The sequence below is a fragment of the Lissotriton vulgaris genome, chromosome 7, assembly GCF_964263255.1.
Source record: "Lissotriton vulgaris chromosome 7, aLisVul1.2, whole genome shotgun sequence".
Lineage (NCBI taxonomy): Eukaryota > Metazoa > Chordata > Amphibia > Caudata > Salamandridae > Lissotriton > Lissotriton vulgaris.
This window is the reverse complement of record NC_141695.1, coordinates 139,808,414-139,826,200: the sequence shown is the minus strand read 5'-3', so window position 1 is coordinate 139,826,200 and position 17,787 is coordinate 139,808,414. Positions and strand designations below refer to the sequence as shown.

Here is a 17,787-nt window from a genome sequence, read left to right as displayed (position 1 = left end):
GGTAGATGTTGGGCGCGACTGGAGTTCTTAGATCGGGGGGAAAGATCTATATTCCTATTTACTGCGAGAAAACTTGGGTTGTTGTAAGATCAGATCATATATTTTCGGATGTCACATTTTACTTGCAGAAGGGCTGATAGTATCTGGTCGAGTTTGGGGACAGACATGAGAGTGTCCATATTTGATGGGCTGATGGGGGGAGCTAAGGGTAGTGGTGAGGGGGAAGGTGGAATGGAGAAGGTGTAGTGTAAACTGGTAGAGAGACGGTTAGGTCAAGATCAGTCGGGGTACCGGTGGGGGCGACGGGGGGGAGGGGGGGCAAAGAAACAGCTAAGTCAGGATCCGTGTGGGTAGAGGTGGGGTTGGTGGTCTGGAGGGAAGTGCTATGAGAAATGGTGCGGTGGGGGGGGTGCATGGGGTGGGAGAGCGGGAAGAGGGCAAAGCTCGGATCTGTGGTGGTGAAGGTACGGTTGAGGGGCTGAAAAGCGGTGTTGGGAGTTGTGGTGGTGGGCGGGGTAGGAGGTGGGAGTGAAGGGTTGGAAGATTGAGAGACGGCTAAGCCATACTTATAGGGGGTATAGGTGGGATATATGGGCTGAGGTAAGGTGCTTAGAAGGCTGGTGAGGGGGGAGGGTGGGGGAGGTGATGCAGGGAGAGGAGGGAGAGAGAGTGTGCTGGTAGAATTTAGGAAGGAGGCGGATACAAGGTGAGATGAGTTCTTCGGCTGGGAGTTGCTGAGGTTCAGAGTTTCTAGCGGAGCAGATAGGGATAGCTGGGAATCCTGAATTATAACTGGATGAGGATGGGAGTCGAAAATTTTGCAGCGATTGATGGAGAAGAGGGACCTGAATTAGCAGGTGCAGGTCCCTTGTGGGCATGGGAAGGGCAGGCCAGAATATGAGCGCGGACGGAGCAGAGTTCGAGTGAAGGAGGGGGGAGGCCGCGGAGGGGCCCTGCCTTAATCTTTGACTTTGCTTTTGAACATTATGTCGAATAGTAGGTGCAGCCAGGTCGCTTGTGGACATGGGCAGGGCAGGCATATGAGGGCGGACGGAGCAGAGTCCGAGACGAGTGAAGGAGGGGGGAGGCCATGGAGCCTGGGATACTAAAGAACTTTCGTCCCATCTCTCTCCTTCTGGCCCCTGCTAAACTCTTGGTGGCACACCTTAACCTTCATCTGAGTGCCTTTATCGACAGTACCAACTCCCTGGATCCATCTCAGCACGGTTTTTGTAGGACTCACAGCACTGAATCTGCGCTCACAGTGGTTGTCGCTAGCATTCGGTCCAAGGTCAACGCCAGCCAGACCACCTTACTGGTGTTAGTAGACCTAACGGCGGCTTTCGACACCCTGTCCCCTACCATTCTGGCTAACCGACTCAGCGAGATGGGAGTCAAGGGTCCTGCACTCAGCCTCTTAACATCCTTCCTTGACCAACGGAAGCAAAGGGTTAAGCTAGGCGTTTATATGTCACCCATCAAGCCTGTGAAGTGTGGGGTTCCTCAGGGCTCCTCCTTGAGCCCAACGCTTTTTAACGTCTATGTCGTCCCACTCGCCAGGCTCATAAGATCTTTTGGGCTACAAGTTCTTTCCTACGCCGACGACACGCAGATTATGGTCTCCATACCTCAATCTGTGAGCATCACTGCTCATAACTTTAAAAACTGTATGGAGGCGGACGCTGGATGTATGGTTAAGAACTTCCTTAAACTGAATGGGGAGAAAACGGAGGTCCTAATTTTTGGGGGAAAGGTGAGATCTGGGCAATGGACTGGTGGCCTCCCGTCCTTGGCGCCTGCCCCTGCCCCCTGCTGTCCCTCTTTGCCCGCAATCTTGGGGTCATTCTGAATACTACTCTCTCGCTTGACAAACAGGTCAGCAGGACTGTGTCCACCTGTTGTAATGCTCTGAGGATCCTTAGGAAAATTGTCCATTATCTTTCCCATGATGCACGCAAACAGGTTGCAGTTGCGCTTATTGTGAGGTGCCGGGTTTTTAGGAACCCGATGGTGCCAGGGGTAACACCCGGGGACCTCTGAGTTCTCCCTGTTCCGGACCACAGAAACACAGAGTCTTCTAGGTGAAGTCAGAGACCAAGTTTTATTGGCTGCAACCAAGTAACATGTGTCCTAGAAGTACGACAGCACGGGCCGTAAGTTCTCAGGAGACTGTTCGTTTTTACAGAACCAGCCTTCTACTTATATACATAAATAACAGCTGTGGGCAAGAATTCTTGAGTTTATGATATGGTTATACACATATTTCTACAATAATACAAAGAGCGAAGTCATGCTGGTCAGCATATATTTTAGATGTCCAGTTTGTGATGGATTACCCAGCCAGGCCCAGAATTCCCATCAGATATCGATGAAACACCAATAAGGTCGGGCACCCTCCCATCGTAAAACTGGTCATAAACAAGAATCATGGACAGGTGTATGTGTATGGAAAACATGGTATGTATGTAGTGAATGGTTTATGGCATGTTGTGCCTTGATGATATCTTACTCGGCCACTGGGCGAGGAGCTGCCCAAACAGGTTTGGCTGGAGGCAGTGGAGTCAGCTCGGCCAGGTCATGGGGAAGTCAACTACGGTGGACGTGTCCTTTCGGATCAAACTCGGTCTTAATCAATTGACTATATGAGGGCAAGTCACAAGATGGATGCCGTTTACAAGATGGAGTCTGAGGGTTCGGAACGGAAACCATGATTTAAGGGTGTTAGCATCACTCAATCATGACGCAAATGTATAGGGATAATGTCCTAATCATTACCGGTCCTTTCGTTTCCTTGTGCCTAGACTCTGGAACACGCTCCCCCACAATCTTAAGCGGATTCCATCCCATGCCCTGTTCCGTAAAGCACTCAAGACTCGGTTATTTCAAGAAGCATAATTGTAACTCTTCCCCCGGCGATTCCTGAGCATTTAGCTTACCATCCTTCAGCGCCTTGATGCCTACGAGTTTAGTTGCGCTCTATATATTTCAATTAATAATAATAATAATAATAATAATAATAGGGGCCCTGCCTTAATCTTTGAGTTTGATTTTGAACATGATGTCTGGACTGGTACAGATCATATAAAGGCAGGCTGCCCACACTGCTGTTCCTGCGGTCCCTCTCAATTTTCATGCCTGCCTTGTTTGTTTGTGGAACGATGCGGGCCTGAGAGGAGTGGTCATGCACTTAATGTCCTCTGAAGCTGCGCCCATATCCCCTTTTATGAAGCTCTGTGGTTATACTGAATAAGCAGCTACCCATTTTATGCCATCTATTAATGTATTAACTGCACTTTCACAGTTCTTTATTAACCTTCCTGATTTCTCAAATTTGCTTGAAAATGCAAAATTTTTCTTCTTCTTTCCCAAAATTTTCGTGGGGGGGGGCAACCCCCCCAAACCCCACTTTTGGGGTTCGGGCTCGCTGGCTACGCTCGCTCGCTACGGTGCTGTTTGCGCCTCACCACTTTCAAATGTCACCCACCGCCCCTGGTTATGTGTGCCATGATAAAATGGCACACAGGGATACATTGTTTCTATTCTGTGTGCAACAAACAGATTGTGCTCCCTCTGTCAGCCCCACCCGCCGGGCCTCTGTGAGACTCATGTATGGCTGCTGGATCTCCCAGCTCCGGCGGGGCTGCTTAATTGTTTGTGTTGGGCTACTGCCTTCTTCAACCCTGCTAGCAGGGTTCCCGGGAACAGATGGATGGGACAGCTTACTGCCAGCTTGCCCTCTACCTCTTGTCTTTGGCAGTGACCGAATCACTCAGGAAGGAGCAGCTCAAGGCGAGAGCCTCACGAGCACTGCTATAATGTGAGGATTGGTTCACATAAATTCAGTCACTAAAGAAGGTAAAAAAGCTCTTTAGGGTTAGTTTGAAGGACAAACAAATTAGAAGCTGGATCTGAATTTGTACAGTATGACATGTGAGGAAATTGTTTTTTGCATGTCTGATTTCTATTGTTATAACTACTTGTAGTTACGTTTTCAGGGTGTAAAAGCAGAATGCATGTGCAGATGTGCTTCTTCGCCTTTTTGAAAAGCTGTTTTGCTGCATTTCAGTGACGGCAGACACTCTGGAGAGTGCATTCATTGTCCGCTAGCTGCTCACACAGACCTTTCTCTCCTGCTCGCACACACTGCCAAGAGGAGCTTGCTGGACTTCGGAAAATGCATCACAGCGTGATCTTTTATTAAACAGCGTGCAAGGCTCTTTCTTTCATGAGAGCACGCACGGGCCCATGGCCAAATCAGATCGTATGGCACTTGGACAGTATTGCATAGGCACTGTGACACCGCACAAAATCCTGTAATTCTGTCCAGGAAAAATAGAGTTTATGCGGCTGCATTGTCACTTCAGTGTCCGAGCAGTTATTTTGCAGTGGGGTGTGCTCAGAGTATGCAGAGGTAAAGGAGATATAACACGTATTGACAAAGCCAAAAGGTCTCCCCTCTGAGAGAACGTTTGACTTTGGCAACCAAGGAGGAGGGGTGTATAATGGAATGATTTGAAAAAGCACTAGAAACAGACAGTGCTGACCAATTCATAGCGCTTTTAGGTCCAAATTACAGAGACGGCGAAGGTGGAACGGGGTGAAGAATGAGGAAGAAAAAGAGTACAAGAGCGGGAAATGAGACAGTGGAAGGAGGGAAAAAGAGGAAAAACAGGGAAGAGAGAAGAAAATGAACCACACATTCTCAAAACTGCATTTTATGAGGATTAGCTGTGAGTTACTGCTTTTTACTAGGATAGTGCATTTCTGGTGTTCTATAGCAGTTTTGAGATCTTGGAGTTTCTTGTTGCTCAAATGTGTGTAATTTCTTATATTAGCATGTTTCCTTCGTCTTCATTGCTTGATTTTGCTTGCAAAAAAGTGTCATTCATTTTTATTGAATGTCAATCATAATTGCACTGAAATTATGAAAAGTCACGCATAAGCAAATCTGAAACCATGGCAGCTGTGTTGGGTACTGCTCAGCGCAGCTTGAACACCCCTTGGAGAAAGTTGTGGCCTATTGGGGGACTTAAGATGAGATGCTTGCCACAAACTCCAGTGGGAAAGGCTAAAGACACGATGAATAAGCAGGCTTCTGGATAACTTCCCTCCAACACCTTCAAACTGCTCCTTCAAGCATTTCTAAAATGCAGACCCTTTACTCTGGGAAATTGCAGTGGCCCAGGAGGACTCTCAGAGATGATGAGAACCCATGCCAAGAAAAGTTTTTAGATAAGGAGCCAGGGACAAGTAGACCTTGGAGACCAGAAGGCGGTCCCAAACATCCCAGGTTGGATTGCCCTACTAACATTGGGGCTTCTGGGGTCAGTGATATGGATGATATTTATCATCCTAGGTCCACTGATTGGCTTCCATCACCTTAATTTGCCCTGTATGTGGCTAACAGGATTAGAAAACCTTTAGATAAAGGTCAGCACCCACTTTTGGTCAGAGGGGCCGATACACAAAACTTATCTAAGACAAAATCCTAAACGTACTACTTTTGGTATTCACAGAAGCCATTTAGTAGTAGTAAAGTTAGTATTTTGTCTTAAATTAGTATTTTGTCTTAATTTTTTTTTCTCATTTTTGTAAACCTTTTTGAACAAATTGCTTAGCAAGGTTACATAATTGCACCATATCTGGGCACCATGTACATGAATATAACTGAATTCAGCGAGGTTAACCAAAAGACATATCGCTAGAGAGCGAAACAACAAATATAATTTAAGAGCACCAGAACAGTGAGACAAGTCATGATTAGAGGCACCATATACAAGAAATAGGAACGGTACAAGCTGGGAGAGATATGGACAGGGGATGAGCCACTCACTGACCTGCATCAGCAGGCACTGTGGGCGGAGCGCCGGCGGGGGGCACGGGAGAGGTCGCTAGGCTCTGGGGACTATGACATAGGAGGTAAGACACAAGTGGACTCCATATGTCGAGAGGGCGGGAACTAGCTGGCATGAGGTCCCAGAATTTGGGCTAGAGAGTCTGGCAGCGCAATGCATACTCAAGCCAAAGGGCGAACTTGGGCGCGGGCTTGCGGCCCCAGCACATGGGAACCCTACACCGCGTGAGAACCAGTAGCATGGCGATCAAGTGGCGGGAGGCATCTGGGCAAAATTTAACAAAGCCTAAGATGCAAAGCGGAGGGTCGAGCTGGACAGGCAACAAAGTGATCACAGAAATAGCAGCACACACCTCACGCCAGTAAGCAGAGACCTTTGGGCACAGCCAGGCAAGGTAGGAGAAGTCGTCCACAGGAGCATAGCAGCGCAGGCATCATCTTGTGCAGTTGAACGGGGGTCCGGTATAGCATGTGTAAATATTTAAAGTGAATGAGGCGTAGACAGTAATTGGGGGATAGGCGCTTAATCTGATTGCAACAATAAAGCCAATCAACTTGAGATATCTCCATGCCAAGGTCCTCACCCCATGCCAAGCATGCCCGATCAGTAGAGATGGAAGATGCTGCAAGTGTAAAGGCATAGGATTTGGCCACAAGCTTCCGAGGGGACGGGTACAAATACAGGAAGTCAAGAGTGGCCATCGAAGGAGGAGGTTGGGGAAGCAAAGGGTGCAGCTACCTGCAGACAGCCCTGAGTTGGTAGTAGAGTAAGGTGTACACGGGGCCAGAATCAGTAGCGAGAGAGAAGAATGTGTTCCCAGGGTAGAGATCCGCTTATGTAGTCAGCCCTAACCGAGTGGTTTGTTTAACCATCTCAGAGGTCTGGAGAGGGAGGAAAGCTGAATGGTGAGCGATTGGCATTGTATTCGTAGAAAGGATATCAGCACCGGAAAATCGGTGGAGCCCCTCCCAGGCCCAGCGCATGGTATTGACCGTATGAATTTCAGTGCAGGGGAGTTTTGCCGGGGCGAATAGGGCCGTAAGCTGCCAGTGGGCGGCGAGATCTGCCTCCACCGCAACATGTGGCTGGAAAGGAGTGCGCAAAAGTTTAAAACATCGGAAGAGTGAGAATGTTGTACACGATCCTAGGCTGCCTGCCGGCCCAGACCAGAGAGATTAGCAACTAGCGGACTTTGCGGAAAAAGTGGGCAGTGAGGGGGTCGGGAACGTTGACGAATAAGTATAAATATTTCGGGAGCACAACCATCTTGGATATTGCTGTTCGACTGGCCAGAGACAAGGGAATCTTGGACTCAAAGCTGTCCACTGCTTGGCCAAAGCTAGCTCTCCAGAGTTCGTCCACGTCCCTGCTCAGCCAAATACCCAAGTATCTGGTGAGGCCCGACGCCCATCGTCCGCGTACATGGAGACTAAAAGGGTGAGAGCCGCAAAGCCAATGCCTCTCTTGGTGTGATGCTGTCGGAGTCTAGCAACAAGGGGTTCCATCGCGATGACAAAACGCATAGGTGACAGCAGACACCCCTGCTGAGTGCCCCGATGGAAATGGAATCAGATATTTGACCATTGATTCGGAGATGGGCAGTGGGAAGGGTGTAGAGAGTAAGATTTTCCATATGAAGACCGGGCTGAAACCCAGGCGAGGAAGGAGGTAAAAAAGAAAGGGCCATTCTAGAGTATCAAAGAATTTGGCAGCGTCAAGCAAGGCGGACACAGCAGGGAGCGCTGAGTTGATTTGATGAAGGACTGAAAACATGGTCCGGAGATTGTGAGAAGTCGCACGGCCGGGGATAAATCCAGACTCGTCTGGGTGGGTGATGTACGGCATGAGAAGAAGGTGAGTTGCGACTAATTTGGCAAAGATTTTATTGTCCGTATTAATAAGTGACAGAGGACGATAGGAGTCTCGCAATTCAGGGGATTTGTCCGGCTTAAGGAGCAACATGAGTATAGCCTCGCGAAGCGAGGGGGGGAAATTGATCGTTCTTGATGGACTCATTATACATGGCGGCCAAATGGGGTACCAAAAGTGGACCAAATGTTTTGTAGAAGGAGACTGGTGGGCCATTCAAACCGGGGGCCTTGTCCCCATGCATTCTGTGAGAAGTTGGCCTGGCATATGATGTCCACTATTCTAGTGGTCACCTTGCACCTGTCCAAACGATCCTTATTAATGGTAGATTTTAAGTCAACCTTTATAGAAAGCTATCCTAGTGGTAGCTGTGGAGAGCAGCCTTCAGGCTAAGACTTAGAGGCGAGTTAAGCTAGTTGTTTTACCAATTGTAATCCCTTGAATGATCACATGAAAGCACACCACACAAGATATATATCAAATATATATGTATTTATTCTAAACACAACCCCTCTGGACTCTTTATGAGGCCAGAGGTAAATGTACAATACAAGGAACTTAATTAGCATTCAATAAGTTGCACAGTATATGTTATGCCCTAGGGGCCTCACAAACCATATACTAAAATAGTGGTATAAGAACCACATGAATGTTAGAAAGCAGGCCTTGGGCCTGTACAACCGCTGGGGCTACCAGGAACCACCCAAGGTTAAGATGCAGGAGGCCCCCGGGGGATGTGTGCAGTGTCTAAACACAGCTGCGGATCACCATTGACTTTCTATGGAGAACGAACAAGTTACAATTTTAAAGATTAAGGCATTTAGAGGTGAACTACGATGGAACCCTTTTAGACTAGGACACTTCAAGAGCCAAGATTCCTATGGAGAGCTGCGAAGAAATGCTGCAGGCGACCAGAGGAAAAGTGTCCAGATGGATCCAAGGGTGGTTCGGAGATGTGAAGAACCTGAAAGCAGAGGGGACAGAGTCTGGATTTCTAGCCAGTGACCAGGATTGCGAGGAGAAGATGCCAGCTGATGTTTGGTGTTTTCAGGTGAAAGAGGTGAAGCTTGACTCTTCAGTCACAGGGACCAGAAGACTTCGACGATGACCAGGAGCTGGATTCGAGCTGTCCCACAAAGGATCTAGCTGACTGCGGTGTCGGAATCCGTATTTGACCCAACAAGCCTTGGCACCAGCAACCCACACAAGATGACAAGATTGGCTTCGGTGCAGACCAGCAAGGTCTGAGGGACTCCTCCTTTGGAGAAGAGTGGGAGCACGTTTGGAGCAACCAGGAAAGCTAAAAAAATAAAGGATTGGCCTTTGTGCGGGCTCACTAGCCAATGGACTAGGAACCGCAAAGGCACCTCGAGCTGCGGTGAAGAAAGGGGACTCACGGGTCACTCGTGAAGTTCTGGCCTCTGTACTTTGGTGCAAAAGGAGCTCGGGCAGGAGCTTCAAATACCCCAATACACAGCTTCTGGATACCTTTGGAAGTAGGTGCAGTTGCAAAAATGCAGGATGTCCAGGAGTTCCGGTCCCACGCCTCTCGTGTCAGCTACGGGTCTCAGCTTCAGAGATGTCTGGGAGTCCGTGTCCTGTGTCGCAGATTCTTCAGGATCCGGCGGTAGCCTCGAAAATGCAGTCCGGCAAAGATGCAGTTGGTGCCAGTTTGAACATGATGGTCAATCCTCGACCACAAGGGAGATTTCATCCGTCTTCCAGCCGATATGGAAAGTCGAAGTTCCAAGATATATGTTGCAGAGTTTCGTCCAGTGTAATCTAAAGTCCTAGGGACTGGGGTTCTATACTTATAGTAAGTTTAGGGGTTGGACTAACTCTAAGGTCCCTCCTAATAGTGGACCTGGGGAGGGGGTAGTTACACCCCTTCCCCTTCGTCCAGTTTCGCGCCAGAGCTGGGGCTGAGTGCCCCAGCAGCCGGTTTGAACTGGGAAATGCATGGGGCACCTTGTGCGCCCCAGGCAGTGTCTGAAAAGCATTCACTGAATGCACCCCACCCTGCCCCAATACACTAAAGCCTGTCTGGGGAGGTTCTAGCACCTCCCAGGACAGGAAACCTTTTGTCCAGACCTCCCCTGCCATAGTTTTGTCCAGCAGCAGGAGGGCAGACTCATGTCTGTGGCAGCAGCATCCATTTTGTGATGCTGGGGCTCAGTTTAACTTTAACCGGGTTTACCAGTAAGTACATGTCTTTTCCCTCTAGAAGGGTGGAATGCTACCCCCGCCGCAAGAACTGGGTGGGGGAGGGGTAGTATACCAAAGTGTTTGACACCTTACACGACATGTTTTGATACAGCCAAACCAAAGTTAGCATTAAACGTGAGGATTTATAATGCACTTAAGAGTATATGGTATGGCTATATCATAGAACAGCTTTAAGGAGATGTTTCCGAAAGCTGCAGAGGGGCTCAGCTCATGCTAGGGCACCCTCTCACACAAAACCAAGCACTGCCTTCAGGATTATCAAGGCCTGCCAAAGGAGTGACGTACAGGTTACTATGGGTTTATATATAAGGTAGATAGAAAAAGCAAAAAGAGTATTATAAGGCTATAAGGGTCTCTAAAGCCACACATTATAAAAATCGCATTGTGGAGGCTGAAAACTCTTCGAAGGAACTTTTTAAAATTTTTAAAGAGATCTCGGTAATCTCGAATAATAGCGGGCCGTCCGCAGACTCTGTAGAAACCTGCAACAATATTGCTCATTATTTTGCAGGCAAAATTTCGAACATCTATGCCAACTTTACGGGGAATCTGATCAATGGCCCTGATCTCGACAGTAGCAGGGAGGTAGGTTCATTAGATTCTGAATTACCCAGCTTTCATGTCCCTGCTGCGGAAACACTAGTTACTGTATGCAAGAAAGTTAAATCAGGCTCCCCCCGTGATCCGGCCCCCCCCAAAATACTCAATGCCAGTCTGGATGTGCTAGAGCCGCTGTTCAGACATGTTATCCAGCTGTCTTTCTCTTCGGCCACCCTGCCAGGTGACTGGAAGAAAGCCATAGTTTTACCGATAAAAAAAAACCTAATGTAAGTCAGGATATAATGGAAAATCTCCGCCCAATATCTCTTTTACCTTACTTAGCTAAAGTGACGGAAAAATTGGTAAACACTCAGCTCATGGAATATTTAGAGTCAAACAATATGTTTCATGGCTCTCAGTCTGGCTTTCGTAAGAACTACTCCACTGAGACTGCCCTGCTGAGAGCAATCGAAACTTTACGGATTGGCGCTGATGAGGGGAACACTATGGCACTTATCATGCTAGACCTCAGCGCCGCTTTCGACACCGTGGCACACTCCACCTTGCTACGGTGTCTGAGCAGAGCTGGGGTTACAAAGGCAGCTTGGGGATGGCTCAAGGACTTTCTCTCTGACCGTAGTTTCCAGGTTCAGAGAGGTATGTTCCTCTCCGACAGCGTGGCCTTAGAACAGGGGGTGCCTCAGGGCTCTGCCCTGAGTCCCACCCTGTTCAACCTGTATATGGCTCCATTGGCAGCGGTTGTTCAGTCATACGGCATAGATCTTGTATCTTATGCTGATGACACGCAGCTGCTCATCTCCCTGTCACAGTCACCTAAGCTAGCAGCGGCCAATTTTAAAACCTGCATGCAGGAGCTTGCTGGCTGGATGAATCAACACTGTCTTAAGCTCAATGGGGCTAAAACGGAGGTGCTAGTGATAGGGGGAGATGGGGCGAGCTGGACTCAGGAATGGTGGCCGCCCTGCCTTGGCTCTCTGCCCATCCCATGCAGTGAGGCCAAGAACCTGGGGGTCTGGGTAGATCCTAAACTCTCGTTTGAGAGTCATGTGGACAAAGTGGTGGGGAAATGCTTTGGGGTTATGAAGACCCTAAATCGCACTCTGGACCTACTGCCACTGGAGGCCAGACGTATTATGATCCAAGCTCTGGTCACTTCTCGCATGGACTATGCGAATGTGCTGCTATTAGGTACTACGGAGAAGAACCTGAGGAGACTGCAAGTGCTGCAAAATACGGCGGCCCGGTTAGCCCTCAGACTCCCTAAAAGAACAGCATCCAAGCCTACTTTGGCTGCCCTTCATTGGCTGCCTGTAAAGAAAAGAATCCTTTTTAAAGCCCTCCTCTTTTGCTACAGGATAGCCTCTGCAGAAGCGCCAGGGTATTTGAAGGATCTGGCCATCCCCTATCTACCCCAAAGAGCACTTTGCTCGGCGGGTATGGGTCTCCTGACAGTTCCTCGTGTTAGAAAGGCCAGGATGGGAGGCCGCTCCTTTCGGGTGCTGGCTACCACCCAGTGGAACAGCCTTCCACTTGGGATCAGACTAGCCAACAATGAAACCATGTTCCGGAAACTCTTGAAAACACATCTGTTTGCCCTGTAGGGATAGTTGCCCCCTCCTCCTTTCTGACTCTTACTCCACAGCGCGGGGACACGCCGTGATGGCGTCACCAGGCGCTTTAGAAATTCCTTTATTATTATTATTATTATAGATATAGGTATACTTTATCTAAGTAAGGGGTGCTTACACCACCTTACCCATGCTGCAAGTGCAGACCTGTGGTGTCATTTTGGAAGGCTAACCAGGGGTGGCACAATACATGCTGCACCCCCTGGTAGGCCTCTGGGGTACCTAGGGCCTGGGTACCTAGAGTACCATATACAGGGACTCACAAATGTGACCCAGTAGCCAATCCGGTATGTACCTAAAGTACATGGACTCCATTTTATAGAGAAAGCATATAGACTGGGGCCCTGAATAGCAGGATCCCAGTCCAACTAAGTCGAAAACCAGTAAAACACCAGGCAAAAAGTGGGGGTAAACATAGAGTCCGATTCCACCTTCCTACACATGCCGTTAATGGCGGCTAGTATTTCTTCTTTGGAGAAGGGCTCATCAAGAAACTCTCGGTGATGGTTATCGAGCCATAGGAGCTGAAGGGTATCAAAGTATTGATCGAGGACCTCACACGGGGGGCGGATCCAGCCATGTATAGTTGTGTGTAAAAAGCAGCAGATGGCCAGAGGGTCGGTGGTTCTAGCAGGGCCTCCATCCTGGAGGGCGATTATATAGGACGCGTCACCAGATGGACGAAGGAGGTTGGCCAGGGTTTTACCAGGGCGGTCGCCCTCACCAAAGCAATGTGCTCACGCCTCCCTACCAAGGAACGAGATTTCTCTGTTGGCCTTATCAGCAAAGTCGGTGAGTTTCACCCGAATCTGGGCTAGTGTGTCAGGGTTAGGGTCCCGAGTGTGAGAGTCCAAAGATTTAATCCTCATTTCCAATTTATCGGGAGCGCAGCGAATGGAGCGTAGGACACTAGAATGTTTGGAGATACATTCCCCTCAAATGAAAGCTTTAAAGCCCTCCCAAAGCGTGGAAGGGGAGTATACAAAACCTTTGTTAAGCTTGAAGTAGTTAGTGATCACGGTTTGAAACTCATCACAAAAGACTGAGTATCGCAACGCATTTGAGGGGAAGCCGCCATGAAAACACGCGACTGGGGGAGGCGTAAACAGAGACAAACAGTTGTATGATCGGAAAGAGTGCATGCCATATGATCAACAGAAGTGAGCCAGGAGAGAGCATCAGGCGTGGTGATCCAGAGGACCTGACAGTACCAACAACCATGGGTGCCAGTGACTCAGTTGCCCTGGCGAGCCTCAGGGTGCATGCAGCGCCATGCATCAAACAGGAAGTTATCAACGAGGATGCAGTTAAGGAGTGCAGCAGTGCGTGGGAGGGGAGCGCGGGCCTGAATGACCTAAAGCAGCGGACTGCGTAACATTAAAGTTCCCAGCGCAGCGGGGCCCGGGGACAAAATATGGTGCCAAACTTGCGCAAAGAAGACTGGGTCATCACTATTGGGACCGTACAGCGCAGCAATTATCAGGGGTTTGGCCTGTAGGGTACCATGGAGGATCACAAAATGACCCCGGGGTCTACTACTACGTCCTGGGAGGTCTGCCATGTGAGCCCCCTAATTATAAGGATGGACACCCCCCGGGAATAATTAGAATAAAAGGAGTAATGTGTTTCACCCCTGTGCTGAGAAAGGAGTCTGGAGGCGGTTGCGGTGAGCAAGTGGGTCTCCTGAAGAAGACAAATGTCCACTTTGTGCCGGAGAAGGTGGGCATGTACCAAACGTCTAAACAAGATTGTCGTGTTGTTCATAAGGAAGAGAAGAAAAGGACAGTCTATCATGCAGATGATTTATGGCAGGGTAACCAGGCGGTAGCCCTGGGAATCCATTTTGTTGGATTTAATGCCCTCACACACCCTTTCAGGTGTCATGCTTCATCATTTGGGCCTGCTCCTCGTTGGGTCGGCGGTGCAATACCCAACGGGCAACACCTCATAGAGGGGCTCTTTGGCGGAGATCTTTTTCCAACAGCCGTATAGATGAAGTGCGGGTGTGGGGCCAGAACAATGGGGTAGACGTGATGTTGTGTGTTAAAATAAATCTAGTGGTACCAGCAATACTTTATTCAGAAGGGCCACTGCTTTAGTTAAAAGTGATTATTCTAGAGGAGAGTGGTGGAGAATGATGTTTCCAACTGTCATCTAGAATTTGTGTAGTCCGGTCATGTACCAAACGTGCCTTACGGTGGTCATTAAGCCCATGAACGTTCCAGTCCAGAAGGTGGTGTCTGTCATGGTGCCACACAAAGGTAAATAGTGATGAGGGAGGTGCTGAATGAGGAGGAGACCTTGTGAACATTCTTATAATGGTGCTGGATATAGTGAAGGAGGATGCTCAGTGCAAAAGCAGTTGAAGTGCAATAAAACAACACAGAACGAACCAAAAAAACGTAGTGGCCTCATAGGGAGACCACAAAACCCAAGGACCACCCACCTTGCCACCCTCACCAAACTCCAAACTGGCTGAGGGTCCACCCACACCCACCCCAGGGACCCACAACTGGGAAGGGGAATGTCAGTGTCCAAGGAGGGAATCATCCCGTGGAGGCATGGTGTCGCTCAGCATACACCCAGGGCGGCCAAGTCACTGTATCGTAGCAGACAGCAGAAGAAGAAACAACAAAGGTTCAAAGGGTCCTTGCCCGGCGTAAATCCATGAAAAGAGTGGACCTGTGGGAGAGGGAGATGTGGTGTGTACTGAGGCAAAGCATTTGTTCTGACAACATGAAGACTGTCCAGCAAAGAGGGCCAAGTAACATGCCAGTACTTTCATTATCACTCAAATTGCTGTCGGCCATGGCTTGAGAATTCCCTGGGGATGATCGCTGGGAATGGTCGAGTTTTTTCGCAAAGGCCAGAGCATCTTTAGGGTTAGATAAAATTAGCGTCTTGGCTCTCAGCTTAACAGGAATATGAAACTTCATGCTTCTGGAGGATGCGTTTTGCAGTAAGGAACTCGCAGTGGGCAGCTGCACTGCCATAGTGTAATCGGGGTAAAAGGACAAGGTGTTGCCCTGATGCCGGATTTTGCCCTTCAACCTGGCCGCCCGGAGGATCGCGTTGCGGTCTCTGAAATTCAAGAATTTTTGCAATGATTGGGCGGGCTGGCAGGCCACGGCCAGGGCGGGGACCAAGGGAGCGGTGGGCCTGCTCTATGATGACGAGGAAAGGACATCACCAAAGCGTTCACAAATTAGTTGCTCTACAAAGTCCTCAATGCGTGACATGTTGGTGGATTTGGGCACCTCTGTGATGCGGAGATTGCTCCTCCGGGAGAGTGCCTCCAAATCCTTAATTTTGTTTCGTATCAGCTCCAGAATGTTGTCCAATGGAAGAAGGTTTTGGCGATCCTGGGTTGAGGCATCTTCGGCATCAGAGACCCTAGATTCGACATGTAGCAGGCGGGCGTCATGAGAGTCCACACGAGATTTAACCATGTACAGATGAGATGACAGCTGTTCAAGTTGGGCCGCAAAGCCTGAGACTGCGGATTTGACTTCCAGCTTAATGGATTTCAGGTCATCCTCTTGCGTTGATGCCATGTCCATTGGAGTCGTGGGGTCACCCCCTTCAGAGACAGCGCTATCGTGGCGTGGCTGGTCAAAGGCTCACTTTGGCTGTTTGGGTTCAATCTTCCCCATGACCGGGTGGAGGTGGAGGCCAAATGTAAAGAGACGGTCACAACTGGGAGGTGAGAAGGCAACGTCTCTGAGTGCAGAAGGCACGTTCTGGAAGAGGAGCATGGAGGTTTGGCGGGGAGGCAGTAGTGCAGGTCTTACGCAGGCAGGCGTAAGCCAGGCCAGGTGCGAGGATACAGAGAAGAAGCCGCAGTTCGCGCTCCCAATAATGGAGAAGTATGACGGGCTCACAACAGGTTCCAGAGTCCCATCAACCCGCTCCCAGAAAAGCGGATCAGTAACATCAGTGGGCTTGTGAGGGAGAGCGGTAAGCCCGTGGAACGTGGAAACATACAGCTGGGAATAGCCTCTAGAGTTACCGTCCAGGCATGGGCAGCACAGCATAGAAGGCAACCATGGGGACGGGAGCAGCAGGGAGGCACGGGGGCACACAACCTCTGACACGGGGCCAGTGAGGCGGCACCAACAAGCATAGCAAATAGGCCTCAGTAGTGGTGGAGGAAGAATAGGCCCAGCAGAGTGACGCGTGTAACCCCAACTCCGCTGCAAAAACCCTGCAGTGATGGCGTCTACTCGAGGCGGCAGGAGCCGATCAGCAGGTGTGCACCAAGGGCGGCCTCAGAAGTCCAGCCCACGGCTGGCACTCACGGCAGGATCCAAGCGGCCCAGGGCCGGTGGGCCACACAGAAACGCAATGAGCCAGACTGGGGACAGTGAAATAGATTATGCGTCTGCCGATCCCAACCTCCGGCCCAGGCAGATAGATCTAGAGCAGCAGCGTAGGGAGGGCAGGAGGCCAGGCAGAGTATCAGCCAATAAGGCCGGCAGCAGGAGAAGGCATTGGAGCAGGCCTATTGGCGGTCGAAGCAGGCGGGCAGCAGAGAGGCTTCAGACACCCGTGGCGGTGTGCAGGAGGGACCCGGGGCCGTGCCGAGGGAGGGTAGTGAGCAGCGGGGAGTCACGGGAGGCGTGCCCCCCGTTGTCAGAACCAGGAGGCGTGAGCTGCCATGGCGGGTGCCGATAGCTGAAACAAGGCACCCGCACTTCAAGAAGGTTCGGGCCGGACGGTACGGCATGCGCGCACCCAAAGTCCGCCGCAGGACACCCCCCGAGGCCACAACACTCACCAGGCTCCGGTGATCAGGCGATGAAGATCGGGCACAGGCCAGCACTCCAGGCCCCAGAAGCCGCAGCAGACAGGCCGGGCCACTGCAGCAGGAGAGGCCTGGGCCTGAGGCGTGCCCCTGGCAGCGGTATTCAGTCCCACAGCAACGTAGGGGGCCAGGAGTAACTTCAGGGGATTCCCCAGCACAAGGTAAGGTTGGAAATCAAGGCACTTGATAAATGTGATGTATGGATCTGCAGGATTTTGGAAGATTTTGAGGCTTGGCCGACAGAGCAAACTGAGGTGCGGTCATCTTGCAGCTAGCTAAGCAACTCCCCCCAGAATTTTATCTTAAGTTAGTATTTTGTCTGAAGTTAGTATTTTGTCTAAAGTCAGGATTTTGTCTTGAGACCAAAACCTAAGACAAAATCCAAATTTATGACAAAATCTTAACTTAAGACAAAATACTAACATAAGACAAAATTCAAACTTAAGACAAAATCTTAACTTAAAACAAAATTCTAATTTAAGACAAAATACTAACTTTACTACTACTAAATGCTTCTGTGAATACCAATAATAGTAAGTTTAGTAATTTTGTCTCAGATTCGTTCTGTGAATCAGCCCCACTGTGTTCTTGCCCTTGCGTAGATGGAAAAGCCACTTTAATGCCTGAAATTGACAGCAAATGAGCCTCCTTTGCTACCAAATTCATAAACGATCCTGAGAAAGGGATTAATCTCTCCTCGACAAACTGCCAGGGTAAGTTACTTGATGTTCTAGGCCCCTGAATGAAGGTATTAGCTATGCCAAAGAGGCAAAATAGAGGGACAGTCTAATTTCTCCAGAACTCCTGTCTGGCTGAGCTCAAAGGGCCATATGCTTCCTGGGTA

At 49.6% G+C, this 17,787-nt stretch overlaps 1 protein-coding gene across 1 annotated transcript in view; it reads left to right on the top strand.

The window, feature by feature from the left end:
• The window catches only part of LOC147701016 (phospholipase A2 inhibitor and Ly6/PLAUR domain-containing protein-like), a 773,169-nt gene that overhangs the window by 538,580 nt on the left and 216,802 nt on the right, over positions 1-17,787 (top strand). The window lies entirely within an intron of this gene.